Source organism: Mirounga angustirostris, unplaced genomic scaffold (assembly GCF_029215605.1).
Source record: "Mirounga angustirostris isolate CCGP_5_RB_7025 unplaced genomic scaffold, mMirAng1.0.hap1 SCAF_2, whole genome shotgun sequence".
NCBI lineage: Eukaryota > Metazoa > Chordata > Mammalia > Carnivora > Phocidae > Mirounga > Mirounga angustirostris.
In genome coordinates, this window is record NW_026991710.1 from 33,934,207 (window position 1) to 33,949,250 (window position 15,044).

A 15,044-nucleotide genomic window follows, 5' to 3' on the forward strand; every position below is an offset into this window, starting at 1 on the left:
TTACCGGTTGGCATCTTATACCATTCTCAGCAATGAGTATAACTCTCATTTTTTTTAAACCACTTCCTGTAAATGAGTACTGTATTTATATCTTCTTCCCTTTGCTTTCACAACTCCTCCCATTTGACTGTAAACATCTACAAAGCAGTGATGTCTTTTGTAATACTCTAGAATTCTAAATTGTACACAGAAGATTCCTAAGGAAGGCAGACCAGAAAAGCCTTGGAATTCAAGACTGGTAACATAAATTCATGAAGGAGGGTGGATGTGGAATACAACAGAGAATGGTGGGGATTGTGGCAAACGAAAGCAGGTGCAAAGTCCGAAGGTGTTCAAATTTTTAAAAAATGATGTTTTAAATATTGGGGGGGGGGCGGGGAGAATAAAATACATGTGCTGAGCAATTTCAGCAATCCCTGGCCTGTATCAATATTTTATCAGTTTACTGGATACTGATTTGCTTTTCAGAATCTCATTTTGGCCTTCTTTCAGTTGAATATGAGATGAGTTGCAGTGCCTGAGGAAAGAGGAGAGAGAAGGATGTAGAGGAGGAAATCCACAGAGACAGAGGCACAATGGGGAAATCACAGGCAGCTGTATCAACAGATGCACGTAGGCAGTAAAACTTAAGAAACCTGTGTTTCAGTCGGGGGATCACTTTTTTCTACGGATCAGGCCCTTTCCCGTGGAGCTATTTGCAAGAACCGGTTGGGGGGGGGGGGAGTGCATCACAGTGATTCAAGAGAGAAGCACGTGGGCCTTGCTCTGTGCAAATGTCACTGCATCACGTGGGCAGGGGTCACTGCCACTGTTACAGGGGCAACAAGGAGAAAAGGAACCAAACAAAGAGGCTGATTAAGACTAAGGGCACAGATGTGCATTCATGCGCGTGTTTGGCATCCCAGCATTCACTTTTCTCATTTAAATCTGCCAGAGGCAAAACTGCCACTTGTCTCAAATTATGATGGAAATTTCACCTCCCCCCACAGGAAATTAAGCATAATTAAATAATTTCAACTTACCCCAAATTTTCAGAAACTACTCGAAACAAACATGTATACACTCCTTTGTCCTGTCTCCTTTTTAGGGGGTGGAGGGGTTGTTTTGGTCTTTTGCATCTCAACTGGGACAGGAAAAATAAAATACATGGATGTCTGGATTAAGATGGAGAAAATCCTACCAAGGGTATTTCCTTGTCCCATTCTAGTGGCTTACAGAACCACGCTTTGGGACTTGAAAGGACATAAAAAGGATGCTAGTTACCATTTCTGTGGTTTTTGAGGTCCGAGGGCCTGAGTTTTATACCTTTATCCTAGTTGTCTCTACAGCTGGGACATGAGCAGGTATCAGAATATGGAATCATGTCAGACCAAGGACAGAAACCAAGATCTCTGCTGAGATTTTGTTGGAATAAAAATTAAAAGGGGATTTATTCCATTGCTAAAAACTGATAATGGTGATATGATTATGATGGAGAAAGTAAGGTCGGCAATTCTACAGTATTATTAACAGTTCCAGAAACATTTACAGAATCCCTTCTGCATCATCCCACACTGGGTTTTAAGGGATGTAAGCCCTGTGAGGGCAGAGACATCATATCTGTCTTGTACATCATTAGATGAGTGGTGGATGGATGGATGGAAGGAAGGAAGGAAGGAAGGAAGGAAGGATAAATAAACAAGGAGGAAGGAAGGAAGGAAGGAATGAATGAATGAATGAATGAATGAATGACATCTTTGAATGATGGATCTTAGCGAAAGAAGAATTCTGAAGAAATCAGTTCTGTGCAGTTTCACAAAACAGAGCAATTTCACAACCCCCAGGAATAGCAATGTCTACTTCCCTTTGATGGTGTATGTGAATGTTCTTATGGATAAAAGGAAACATAATATGACAAACTGGAAAGAGTCCTGGGCTGGTGGCCAAGAGACTCTGAGTTGAGATTTTGGTTCTTTTTTTATTGATAGGTTCCACAGGGAATAGTAAGAAATAGGCCTTCAGCCTCATTACAGTTTATTTTGTTTAACCGAAATAGCCCCAATTTCCTTTGTTTTCCTACATAAAATTATGTATACATTTAAATAAGCACTTTGGACCTTATTCAACAGGTCCGTAGTTTTTCAACTGTTACCACATTGGGAGGAAGACAGTGGAGCAGAGGGGTGGAATTCCAGGCCCCTCCAGACCCTTCTGACCACAGCAGCACCATTTTTATCTGTTTCCAATACTGGTGTTGTATGCATGATTTTCCTTGAAAACAGGGATCAGGTTTCTTCTTCTTCTTATTGTTTAAAATTAAGTCTGAAACCATAGCTAACGCCAAAGTACAGTGGAGCCAAGACATCTAAATCCCAAGAAGCCACTTCTGTCAAAAGATTATTCAAAATATTGCAAAGCGGCTTAAAATGGTTGCCCTCGTATGAGTACCACAGTGCATATGGCATGAAGAAGGGCATGCAGACTCAATCAACAGAGGAAAAAAAACCTATAAATATCAGGTGATAAGAGGAGAAAGTTCCAACCCCTTTTGATTCTCAGAATATTACTTAGTGAAGGTTTGCTGATGACAAAGGAGCTGACATTGCAGAAAGGAAATGATGTGTGATGGTTTCATTGCCCTTCTGATCCTCAGCAGTTTTCTCACACTGAGTTGTATGTCATGTACCCCTTCTTGACAGATCTGCCTCGAGTTCTGAAGTCATGGTATTCCTAGTTTTCAGCGGGAATATCCTAAAAGACCTCCATCCTGGAGAACTTTCCTTTTTGGGTGAGTCACTGTGGAACAGTAACCTTAGGAAGATCCAGTCAGCATTAGACAGCAGGAAGCAAGCCACAGGATTTCATCCCAGTTACCCAACCTCAAGACTGGAACGCAGACCAACTGTTGGTGGGGAGGGGGTTACTTAAGGAAAGATTATAGGAGAGTTAAGATGGAGAAGTCTCTAGAAAGCCTGAAGAGTATTTTTAAATACTCCAGTAAAACTAGACATGAGGGGAGTCAGTAAAGACTCTAAATATGGCATTATGCAGCCTGGCATGGCAACCAAGTGTGAACTCTGCACGGGGCCTTGGTATTCTGGCTCAGCCACTCATGGTCTGAATGACCTCCGACAAGTTACTCAATCTCTTTGGGCTGAATTCAGATGCTTATCTGTAAAACAGGGACCAAAACGCTATCACTCTACATCACCGAGTATTGTGCAAAACACTCAGAATAAAGGTTGACATATAATAGGCACATTTACCACATAAATGTCTGCTGTTAAGGGTGCCTGCGCGGCTCAGTTATTTGAGTGTCCGACTCTTGGTTTCGGCTCGGGTCATGATCTCAGGGCCATGGGATTGAGCCCCGTGTCGGGCTCTGTGTTCAGTGGGGAGTCTCCTTGAGATTCTCGCCCTCCCTCTCCCTCTGCCCCCCCCACTAGCTCTCTCAAATAAATCTTTTAAAAAACATTCAAAAATATTTAAAAAAAATTCACTGTTACTGCTATTATTATATATCATAGGTCTCCAAAGCCAACAATATATTAAGTTCACTAAACACACTATAAAAAAAGATTTTCGTATGTCCAAAGGAAAATGCTCATTACAGAATTTATGCCATTATGTGATCGTCACGGTTCAAAGAATAAAGATAAAAGAAGATAATTTTAAGGTGACTCTTACTCTGGAGAAGAAGGTCCACCAGACTCCCTTAGCAGGGCTGGGCTTTGAGGACCTGAGCAGGTCAGGTAAGACCAGATTCTATCCACCATGCCTTGCTGGGCTTCTTCCCTGGCTGACCGTGGCTCTGCCAATACCTTCTCTTTCTTCAAATGTCTGTCTGTCTCTCAATGTACAAATAAAAAAATAAATATTTCATAATTTTAATTTTAAAAGTAAAGATTCATGTAAAAAAGTAAAGATTCATTTAAATTTAATTTTAAAAGTAAAGATTCATGTCTCCCTGTCATCTCCTTTAAAGCAGATTAGCGGGGTGGCTGGGTGGCTCAGTCAGTTAAGCATCTGCCTTCGGCTCAAGTCATGATCTCAGGGTCCTGGGATCGAGTCCCACATCGGGCTCCTTGCTCAGCACGGTGTCCGCTTCTCCCTCTCCTTCTTTCCTCTCCCCTGCTCATGCACCCTCTCTCTATATATATACATTATGTGTATATATATATATATTTGCAGTATATATATATATAAACGATTTGCTAAATTTTTCCTAGGTTTCTCTCAAACACAAACCAACCCCAAATAAATAAGTTATCTTGTTTTTGTATGATTCCTGAATATTTTCTCCCACTGTGGGTCTAGGGCCTTTATTACAAAAAAAAGTCCCCTACCCGTAAAGTAAAGCACATCTTCACATACGTTACCGCATTTAATGCTCGTATCAATGGCAGCTAGAAAGCGAGGGAGGGAACATTAGCAAGCCAGGACAAGAATCCAGGCCTTTCAAGGCTGAAACCCAAGTGCTATTCGCTGCCAGGAGTTTCTAAGAGCGAGTAACAATACTGCTGTCAACAGAAAAAGTAACAAGGGTCCTGACACCCAGATCCTTTATTACTTCTTTACCGCAGGGGCCCGTGGAGGGTCCACAGCTACCTTATGAAGAACACAGTAACGTCATCCCCTTTCTAAGGCTCAGGGAGGACAGCTGTTTGGTTTAAAGCCAAGGGGGGAGACTATGTGCCCATGTTTACATGGCTGTTACTTTTTCAGACACCTGAGAAAAATCAATATGGACAACTTGGGGGAATTGAGAAAGTGAATAAATAGTGGTAAAAACCAAAGAACACAATGGCTGTAAGTCTGGGGCTCTGATACCAGTCTGCAGACCTGCCCAAGGGCAAACAGTTACTAAGCAAGAGCACAAAGATGTGCCCCAGGGGACTGGGCCTGAGCCCTGAACTACCCCTGTGTCTGGGTCAGTCCACAGAAGGGCCCTGTCAGTGTAGGCTTTCCATAGGACTCTCCTTTCTGGGCCTCCCTCCTGAATTCTGCTTTCAGTAATCCAGGCAACCACTTGCGCTGGCCCACAGATATGCAGCCCCTCTCCAGCAGAAGCCTCAGGATCAAATTCCAACCTCAGGCACCCTGCAGACACTAAGATCCCACCTAGTTGTCCCTCCTTCCCTCCCTACAGGATCTTGCACCTAACATGGTCTCCAATCTGTCTCACTGCATCTGGCCGAAGACACTGTCCCAAGCTGACAGGACGGTCCGGCAGGAGGGGTGTCCTTTCAAAGTGGCTCTATGGCCCTTCATCGTTTGTGGTGTTGTTCTGGAAGCAGGGCCTGGAAGTCAGAGTATAAAAATAGCAAGGCTGAGAGCCCCAGAAAGTCCCTCTTGTGCTGAGAGCCTCCTGGGCCAAGAGCAATACTTGGCGTGGGAACAAGGAGCCCATCTGTGAGCAGCAAAGACCCGCCCCTTCCAGTCACCTCAGGCGCCAGAGCTGTGGGCCTGGCTGCACTTTGGCCTTGTCTTCGTCTCCATCTTCATAGGGGCCCATTCCCCACTCCCCTTCCCCCTTCCCAGCGGAGCTGTGAGGTAAGCCCACCTCCAATTATCTTTTCCCCTGCACTAACTTGCAGGCACCCAAGGGTCAAATGAGAACAAATTAGCATCTAGCAGCAGCTGGAAATTTCCTCTGCTGCTCCAGAGGCCACAGGAAGGAGGAATGGATGAGCTGAGATTCTAAATTTGGCAAGATCTGCAGTGCAAAGCACAAAAGGCTTCCCTGGGGTCCTCAGAATGGCATTCACTCCCTTCCCTCAACCATTGCATACCCAGTGCCTTCCATGTGCAAGGCATGGGGTGAGGGGGTCATGAGGAAAGAGGAGATAGAGTAATTCATCCAACAAATATTTCCTGTCTACTCTGCGCCAGGCATTGTTTTAGGGCTGGGGATACATGGGGTCATCAGATGGATCCAGTCCTGCACCAGTGACCAGGGGCAGTGGTTCTCAAGCATCAGAGTCACTTGGAGAACCTGCTAGAAGCCATCACTGGGTACCACCCCCAGAGTTTTTGGCTCAGCAGGTCTGGGGTAGGGCCTAAGAAACTGCATTTCCAACAATTTCCAGGTGATGCTGAGTCTGTGCTGCTGGTTTGGGACCATGCTTTTAAGAACCATTGGCCTAGGAAAACAGAAAAGGTAGTAATGCTTTCTGATCAGACTCCATCTAACTACTGGTTCCACAAAATAAAAAATGTGAATATATATTCATTTGGTCATTCATTCATCCACTTATTCACACACTTTTCATATTGAGGGCCTCCTATAAATGCCAAAGTACTATTCCAGAAGCTGGGTATATGGTCAGGAATCAGTGGGTAATACGATCAATCATGTCTGGGGATGGGGTGGGCTATTTGGACAGGACAGTCTGGGAAGGTCTCTGAGGAACAATGTATCCCTAAACTACAAGGGGCCAGGCTTGTGAAGAGACAAGAGAACAGCATTCCCAGCAGAGGGAATACAATGCAAGTCCCGTGTGGCAGGAAAGAACCTGTCATGTCATCACAACCAGAAAGTCACTCGAGTGAGGGTTGAGTGGTCTAGGATAAGATTCAAGGCCCCCGGGCTAGGGATTTACCCTCTGTTTGAAGGAACTCTTGAAGGTCTTGTGTGATCTGTGTTTTTAAAACTTTTCAAAAGAGGGGCACCTGGGTGGCTCAGTCGGTTAAGCGTCTGACTCCTGGTTTCGGCTCAGGTCATGATCTCAGGGTTGTGAGATCGAGCCCCACATCCAATTCTTAAGATTCTCTCTGCAATCCCCCTCAACCTCTCTCTTAAAAAAAAAAAATCAAATCAAATCAAGAGTATTCTGCACAATGCTTCCATTCTTGGGAGAAGAAAAAACTCTTTCTTCCAAAGTCTTAGTTGCAACTGCTCCTATCTAATCTCTTGAACAATATTATTCCTGAAGGAGCCAGATGCTTTAATACAAAGTACAGGTTTCGAAAGTTGATGAAACATTTCATAAGCCAAAATGGCATAAAGCTAAGAAGCAATTACCATTAATTTTTTTTTTTAATTCATTTGAGAGAGTGAGAGAACACAACCAGGGGGTAGAGGAAGAGGGAGAAGCAGACTCCCCACTGAGCAAGGAGCCCCATGCGGGACTTGATCCCAGGACCCTGAGATCATGACCTGAGCCGAAGGCAGATGCTTAACTGACTGAGCCACCCAGGAGCCCCCACCATTAATTTATACCGCTCTTAGGCTTTTCTGAAACCTCAGGACACATCTTGCTAACAGATGCACAAAATAAATCGAGATAAAGCACGGACACTCACAGACACAGTTCAAAGCTATGGCCAGTTGAGGTTAAGTTGCTGAGTGTAGGTCCCCGGGAAGGAGCTTGATGGGGCCACTCTCACTGCTGGGGATGCACACGCCTCTGTAACAGCTCATCGCAAAACAAATGCTGAACACTTTTCACCTTTTTAAATAGAAGTGAAATCCTCTTTGATTTCTTTTGCTTAGCGCCAACAGGTACTAATGTAGGTGTTTTGAAAAAGCAACGTGGCATAGCACAAACTTTTGAAAAGTGGGGGACACCTGTATTTGAGTTTAACTTTGCTTTTTAAGATTTTATTTATTTATTTGAGAGAGAGAGAGAACACAAGCAGGGGAAGTGGCAGGCAGAGGGAGAAGGAGAAGCATGCTTCCCAATGAGCAGGGAGCCCAATATGGGGCTCCATCCCAGGACCCTGGGATCATGACCTGAGCCGAAGGCAGACGCTTAACCGACTGAGCTACCCAGGCGCCCCTGAGTTTAACTTTAAAATTCCTTTTGATCACCTGGTGGTCAGCATCTTTTGCCTCTCTTCTTCTCTCTCTGTCTCTCTCACTACTTAGTCTCTTTATTTTTTTCTGGACCCAGAACTTCCTTGTCAGAATAGAAGAAGCACGACTCGATTCCCTACAGCTTCATCACCAAATTCTGGAAACAACAGCATGGAGCCAGGACTCTAGGACTAGATAATTTATTATAGATTTGCTGGGGGTTCCAAGCAGCATACGGAGGCTGCTTAGAATATGGTGTGAAACTGTCCTCAGCCAAAGGGCCCAGAAAACAATGACTATGGAAACAAGGGAACAAACCCCAAAATGTCCCAAATATGTGAGCTCTCAGAGGTCTGACCCACCAGTCTGCCCGACGGTGGGGGGGGGGGGAGCGGAAGGAAGCTTGCCCAAAAGTTTCAGGGCCTCTTCTGTTTCTTGGTATTTATTTGCAAGGCATAATATTTGGGACCCTGAAATGTCTATCACAGCCTTAGAAAAATTCTACATTGTATTTAATTTGCACTTTCCACATAGCATTCTTTTAAGAGTTACAATAAAATTCTTACCAATTTTAGGAGCATTCATTTCCTCATACTTTGTCTCATATTTTCCTTTTAAAATATTAATATTAAAATTTTGGAGTGTCCTTGAAATAGGAAGCTATTCGTAGCTGAGGATTCTTCTGTTAAAGATTCTTGAGTAAATATTCCAAGAACTCACTATTTAAATAGTCCTTAAAATTTGGGCCTTGCAACATTACATGCTTTGTATATTTTTATCAAGTATTTTGGTGTAAGATCAGCACGCAATTTCTCAATTTAAACTCACTGGAGACAGGGTCTTTGCTGGGCTCAGTCTACTAAAATTGTTTCAGAGCTAGGTTACCATCTCAGACAGGCGAGCTGGAGTTAGCCAGCAGCCGTGAACCTCGGCTCCACGCTGACTGGCTGTGTGACTTGTGACAAACAGCTTCATTTCTAATGGCCTGCCTGCTCACAGTACAAAAGGGCCGGTAACAGCTCTTACCCCACAGGGCTGATGTGGAACACAGCACCCAGCACAAAGTTGGGCACAGAGTAATCACTCAGCCAATGTTGGTTACTAGCTCTCCATCACTTCATTCAAATGTGGCTTTGGGGGGAAAATACCCTGCCGTACAAAACAGTTTTCGAAATGGCATCAACCACAGTTCATTTAAAAGGGAACTAAGATTTCCGAGTTTGCAGCAATAAAATGGGGTTTTTACTAAAAAGACTGTTTTATTAAATCATCTAGCTGATCAAACCAGCCACCACATATCAATTTAGAAACAATGTATCACAGGAGAACAATGTATCACCTAAGAACCCGCTAGTTTGAGTATGTGGCACCTCTTTAATTAGCATGTGGCCGTCAGGGAGCGGAGCCATTAAAGAAGCAGAAGTGAAATCAGACCCAAAGAGCTTGTTAAGTGTGCTTTATTAGTGAAGACATCCTTCTTTTGGGACTGCTTCTATTCTACTTCATGTCCTCAGGAAAGTATGTATATAGGACTGTGGGTGGAGGATAAAAGGAAACTAGGCTTCTCTGTTCACAGACTGTTACCCCAAACCAAAACACAATACCTGAGTCAGGGACTCTGAAAGGCAAATTTAAAAGCTAAAAGGTATAAGATGTAAGTAGCTACAAATTTTCTGGAAGAAAAACTGGTATTTGTAAATATACACTCATCTGTACAAACCTACATGTCACGGAGGTTAATCATATGACTTGGCTAAAGACTATTTTAAATATCATCATCAGGTCTCATTCTAAATACCCAAACATACAATAAAACATGTACTTTCCTACAAGTCATGAAAGGAGATATTAAAATCTTAAGATGATATGAAGTATAACCTAAGAACACGATTTCCTTTTAAAGTGTATGCAAAGTACAAAGTAGCACAATTTATAAACACCTCTGAGAAACCATAGGCTTAATGGCCACCCCCCCCAAAAAAAGAGTGGAGACTCATATTTTACTTTAAGAAAGCTACAGACTATTTCAGTAACCTCAATTTTATTTTTCTAAGAAGAGCTGGGAAAAATGTATATTGAAACAACACATCTCCAAAATCCAAAAGTCTAATCACAATGATGAATGGAGAATGAATGCAGGTAGGCATGCTCTTGAAATCAGCAATTTTTTTGATAATTTTATTTATTTTTTATTTTTTTTAAAGTTGATTTTTTTTTAGTAATCTCTATGCCCAACATGGGGTTTAAACCCACGACCCTGAGATCAAGAGTCATATACTCTTCCAACTAAGCCAGCCAGGTGCCCCAATTTTTTGATAATTTTAAAAAGTAAAGATCACAACATATTTAATATAAAATTGCTAGGCAGGTTTATTAGTTTTTTCTCCAGTTGTCTGAGTATACCACTCACCTCCTGAATAGCAACAATACATCTTATTCAATACCAGATGGGATTATTACGTTTGGCAAGAAGATCAACAAATCAGACCTAATACCCTTTGCTTTGATGTTTGGGTATTCAGTGCTTAATCCTAAACACAGTGTTCTAGAAAGATCTATGATTATATGGAAATTAAGCAGAGGGTAACTGGCACAATATTATTCAGAGAATGTGTCTAGCAGCCAAATCCTCAGTCAACCCAACCACAAACTTTCTTATCTGATTACTATTTCACAGCGAGCATTTGGAGAAGAGAAGACAAAATACCATGCAGGCAGGAATCTTTCTTTGGCTTCCAAACAATTAGACGGATAGAATTACTACTGGCACCATACTCCTTCAAGGTAGACAGCTTTGAAAGTATATTAAATAGAGCCCATTTTCCCCCCATTATTTTGTCAGGGTCTTCAATGCACTTCCTCAGGCACATACACAGTAGCAAAGAGGACAAGGTGGAAGCTATTCTAGGGGTTGCCTTGACTAACTTCAAGCTCATTATTATTCTAAATGATGGCATACTAGGACTTGACTTCTCATCTATGTTAAATATTAGAACAAAAGATGATTACGGAGAATCCAGGAAATAGAGTATTATACAACAAGTTATAATTTGGTCTTTTATCAGTGCATTAAAAGAGTAAATGGATGATAGCTTTTCCAAAATCAAAATCTACCTGTGGGAGACACAGAGCTATATTCCTGTAGATTAAATGTATATATTTTGTTTCTGATACACGAACAAAAAGAGGACTTTCAAAGTGCTGTAACTAATCCAAACCCATTTGATAACACAAAATCCTGCATCACAGGTAGAAGAGATCTTATTCCCATTTTACAGGTGAAGAAATAGATTTCAACCATGTGAACTAACTTGATGAGGTTGGGAAACCTCGTTGACTGTGGAGAAATCTCTGTGTATTTTTGTCTGGGAACCTTCTATTTGTTAAGTGCATTTTTAAAGGTTAAGTACCCTTAAAAATATCAACATAGAGGAGCCTGGGTGTCTTGGTTGGTTAAGTGTCTGGCTCTTGATGTCAGCTCAGGTCATGATCTCAGAGTCATGATCTCAGAACTCAGTGAGTTTGAGCCCTGCATCAGGGTGCTAGGCATGGAGCCTGCTTAAGATTCTCTCTCTCCCTCTCCCTCTACTCCTCTGCCCCCCATAGAAAAAAATATTATTAGCATAACTGAACTAATCTGCTCCATCTGCCAGGGTGGTTATTGGACAAACTTTAATATTTGATGTAAAATAGGATTTCTAGACTATGGATGGGGTAGAGGAGTTCAGCGAAAAATGTTTTCCTGAGATTACCTTTTAAAAAAACAATGAAAAGGACCAGGGTAAGAGCTATTTTTTATTAGAATAATAAATATATTAGAATAAGAATATATACTCTTCTTCTATATTCTGTACCAGAAAAAATTACAGTCTTCGAAACCTACAGTGCAACTACAGCATTCCTTTTGACTAATGGAAGCTTAGCTTTTGACTAGAGGATGAAATAACACAGCAGTAAATATTCAGGAAGAAAAGAATCTTACTTGGGGCGCCTGGTTGGCTCAGTCCTTAGGCTTCTGCTTTCGGCTCAGGTCATGATCTCAGGGTCCTGGGACTAAGCCCCGCGTCAGGCTCTGCGCTCAGTGGAGAGTCTGCCTGAGGATTCTCTCCCTCTCCCTCTGCCCCTCCCCCTGTTTGTGCTTTCTCTCTCTCTCTCAAATAAATAAATAAAACTTTTTAAAAAATGCACGAACTGTGTTGGGCCTCGTTTTTTACAAACCTCTCTGACTCTTGTCAAAAATACCAAATGCTGGGGCGCCTGGGCCTCGTTTTTTACAAACCTCACGAAGTATCTACCAGGCTGTAACCAACCACAAGCAACATCAAGCCATTTGCTGGATTCAAGGCTTGAATTCTTTGATCTGAACCATGTCCCCACCCGCCCCTTTCAAATCTAGGTCAGGAGAGAAAAGCAAAGATTCTCCAGTGGAAAACAAAATGGCAAAACCAATTAGCGGCTCCACACCTGTGTGAGAGCTTCATTCTTCTTTTCCAGCAATGAACGGGTGATGATGTGCAGAGCTCTGAGTTTTTCCAAGATGCTGAGGCTACTGGCAGAAAAGAGGCAGGGGTATTTGTGGATGCCATCTGCCCGGGATGCACGTGTAGAAAGTGTCATTTCTTTATGCTTCTCTAAATAGAATCTAGCATAGAACAATATTAGGTAACTGAGCCAAAATTCCAGGAAAGGACAAGGAAATGGAACAATTATTCTCAAAGATCTCAATAATACATAAGTGCTCGAAGTTTAGAAGCACTTCCTGTCTGCAAAGATTAGGATACAGAGCTATTTGGTGTTCAACCCGTGGGCCCCCAAGAGCAAAAAGTTCAGAAACGGTATCACAGAGATGCTATTAATCACAAACTAAGCAGATCTAAGTTCCTCAAAGCAAAGGTCAGGCTTCTTCCTTTGTTTATCTTAACCAACCAAGTTACCGCAAGTATGTCTCACACACAGTAGGTGTGCAATGTAAATTTTCTGCAAATAAGTGAATGTAGTTGGGAGTGGCTCCCTTTTTTCATATCTCATTCTCTGAAACTAAGAAGCTACCTAGGGGCACTTGGGTGGTTCGGATGGTTAAGTGTTTGCCTTCGGCTCAGGTCATGATCTCCAGGTCCTGGGATCGAGCCCCACATCGGCTTCCCTGCTCAGCAGGGAGTCTGCTTCTCCCTCTCTCTTTCTTTCTTTTTTTAAAGATTTTATTTATTTATTTGAGACAGAGAGAATGAGATACAGAGAGCATGAGAGGGAGGAGGGTCAGAGGGAGAAGCAGACTCCCTGCTGAGCAGGGAGTCCGATGCGGGACTCGATCCCGGGACTCCAGGATCATGACCTGAGCCGAAGGCAGTCGCTTAACCAGCTGAGCCACCCAGGTGCCCCTCCCTCTCTCTTTCAAATGAATAAATAAAATCTTTTTTTTTTTTAAAAAGAAGCTACATAGATAAAATCTATATGAATGACAACTACTGGAAAGAGGAGGACAAAGGAGAGGAAGAAAGGAAGGAAGGGAGGGAGGGAGAGGTAGGAAAGGAAAGGAAGGAAGGAAAGAAAGGTGGGAGGGAGAGGGGGTAGGGGCGTGTACCACTGAGCAATCTGCCTGCTGAGTCTGAGTTGAGTTCTACTTTGTAGGACATCCAAAAAGGAAGAGAATAACTATTAGCTAGTTTCTATTCACCCACAAATGCACTGGTTAACCCTCTAGGCCTCAAAGTTCAGCCAATAGGCTAAAATTATTTTCCTACCAGAAAAATGCTCTTGAAGCATTAAAAGTTCTCATCTGCAGGTTGTCTGGGAAGGATTCCAAATTTACATGCATCAGAAATAGGATTTTTTCTTTTTTGTCTCAAATTCTAAGCTCTCACTTGTGAAAACTCTGATTCATACAGTTTTTGTTCTGGGTTAGCTCCTTCTTTCTAGGTCTGTTGGTAGTGCCCATTTGTAAAGGATGGTCTATCCAGGCTTGAATACTGATATGTTCTAAGCATCTTTTCCCTCAGCTTTCCCCACTACTTTCCATCTAGAAGAAATTACTAGAACCTAAAGGCTGTTAAGAGCACACAAACGATGCTTAGATCTCAGAATTGCGTAGAGAAGAACATTCTTTGGAGGCAGACAAATCCAATGCTGTGTCAAAGTCTTCCTTGTTGCATACAAAACAGGCAGGTGTCACTGGGGACAAGAGTCTGACTATGTCGCAATCTTCATCCTAGATAGCTGTTTGTACTTCCTTCCTTGTAGAAACAAACTCTGTGTGCCTTCCTGTTTTGCAGATATGCTTGGAAGAATAAACTGAGAGCATGGACTCCTCCCTTTAGAAAACATTACAGTGGGAAGTTCCTAACCAGGGAGTCAGGAGAAGAAAAAAGTTGAATGAAAGATAATACTGGTGTTTATGGTTTGTTTTGTTTTTTGTTTTTTGAAATTCCCTTTGGAGAAACAAACAGTATAAATTACTTTTAAAAGCAAAAGCACACTTTCTGTGTCAATTTTCAATGGGGTTTTTCTTTCAGGGTAATAACTTTTTTCCTTCCACTTTCTGTGTCAATGACTAATTCATTTAAAAAATAGATTATGCTCTGCTGATGGAGCAAGACTTGCAAATAAAGATTACACCGGTACTTGGCCCTGATTTCAAACTGGTCACCCTAGGAAGGCTTGGCCTCTTTCATGGATACTGGGTCTGTTTGAGAAACCTATGTGTGAGAATTGACTTTGTTAAAAAAAAATAAGCCATAACTTGATTCGCTTTACTGGTCTGATTCAACAAATAACTGCAATCCTCTATTTTTCACTGAATGAAATTATATAAAAGTATATCCATCAATAAAAATTCTATGAAGAAGAAATTTTTTCTCACAACAAGTAAATAATACATACTCTATGAGCCAGCAATACTACGTGTTTATCCTACATACTCTCTCACACAGTCCCATCGGAAGATGTGCATGAGGGTGTTCCCTGTGGGACTAACTATGGTGCTGGGGACACGGAGGCATGCTAGGAGCCCATCACTCTATGAGGGGAAAGGGAAAGTGTGCTGGACTCACACCATGGGGCACCATGAGGCAGTCAGAAACTAGGCATTAGCTGTACACACAGTCTTATGGGTAAATTTTTAAAACACAGCACATGAAAAAAATACCCTTTAAAAATTACGAACATACGCACAAAGTAACAAAGCAGATCACAAGTATACTTTTGAACAAAAAGTGACCCATTAAACACATTAGATGATTGCCTATGGGTGGAGAAGGGGAGGGCGGGAAGG

At 42.2% G+C, this 15,044-nt stretch overlaps 1 protein-coding gene across 20 annotated transcripts in view; it reads right to left on the reverse strand.

Annotated features, from left to right (window-relative positions):
- Positions 1 to 15,044, reverse strand: part of APBB2 (amyloid beta precursor protein binding family B member 2) — a 365,427-nt gene that overhangs the window by 119,233 nt on the left and 231,150 nt on the right. The window lies entirely within an intron of this gene.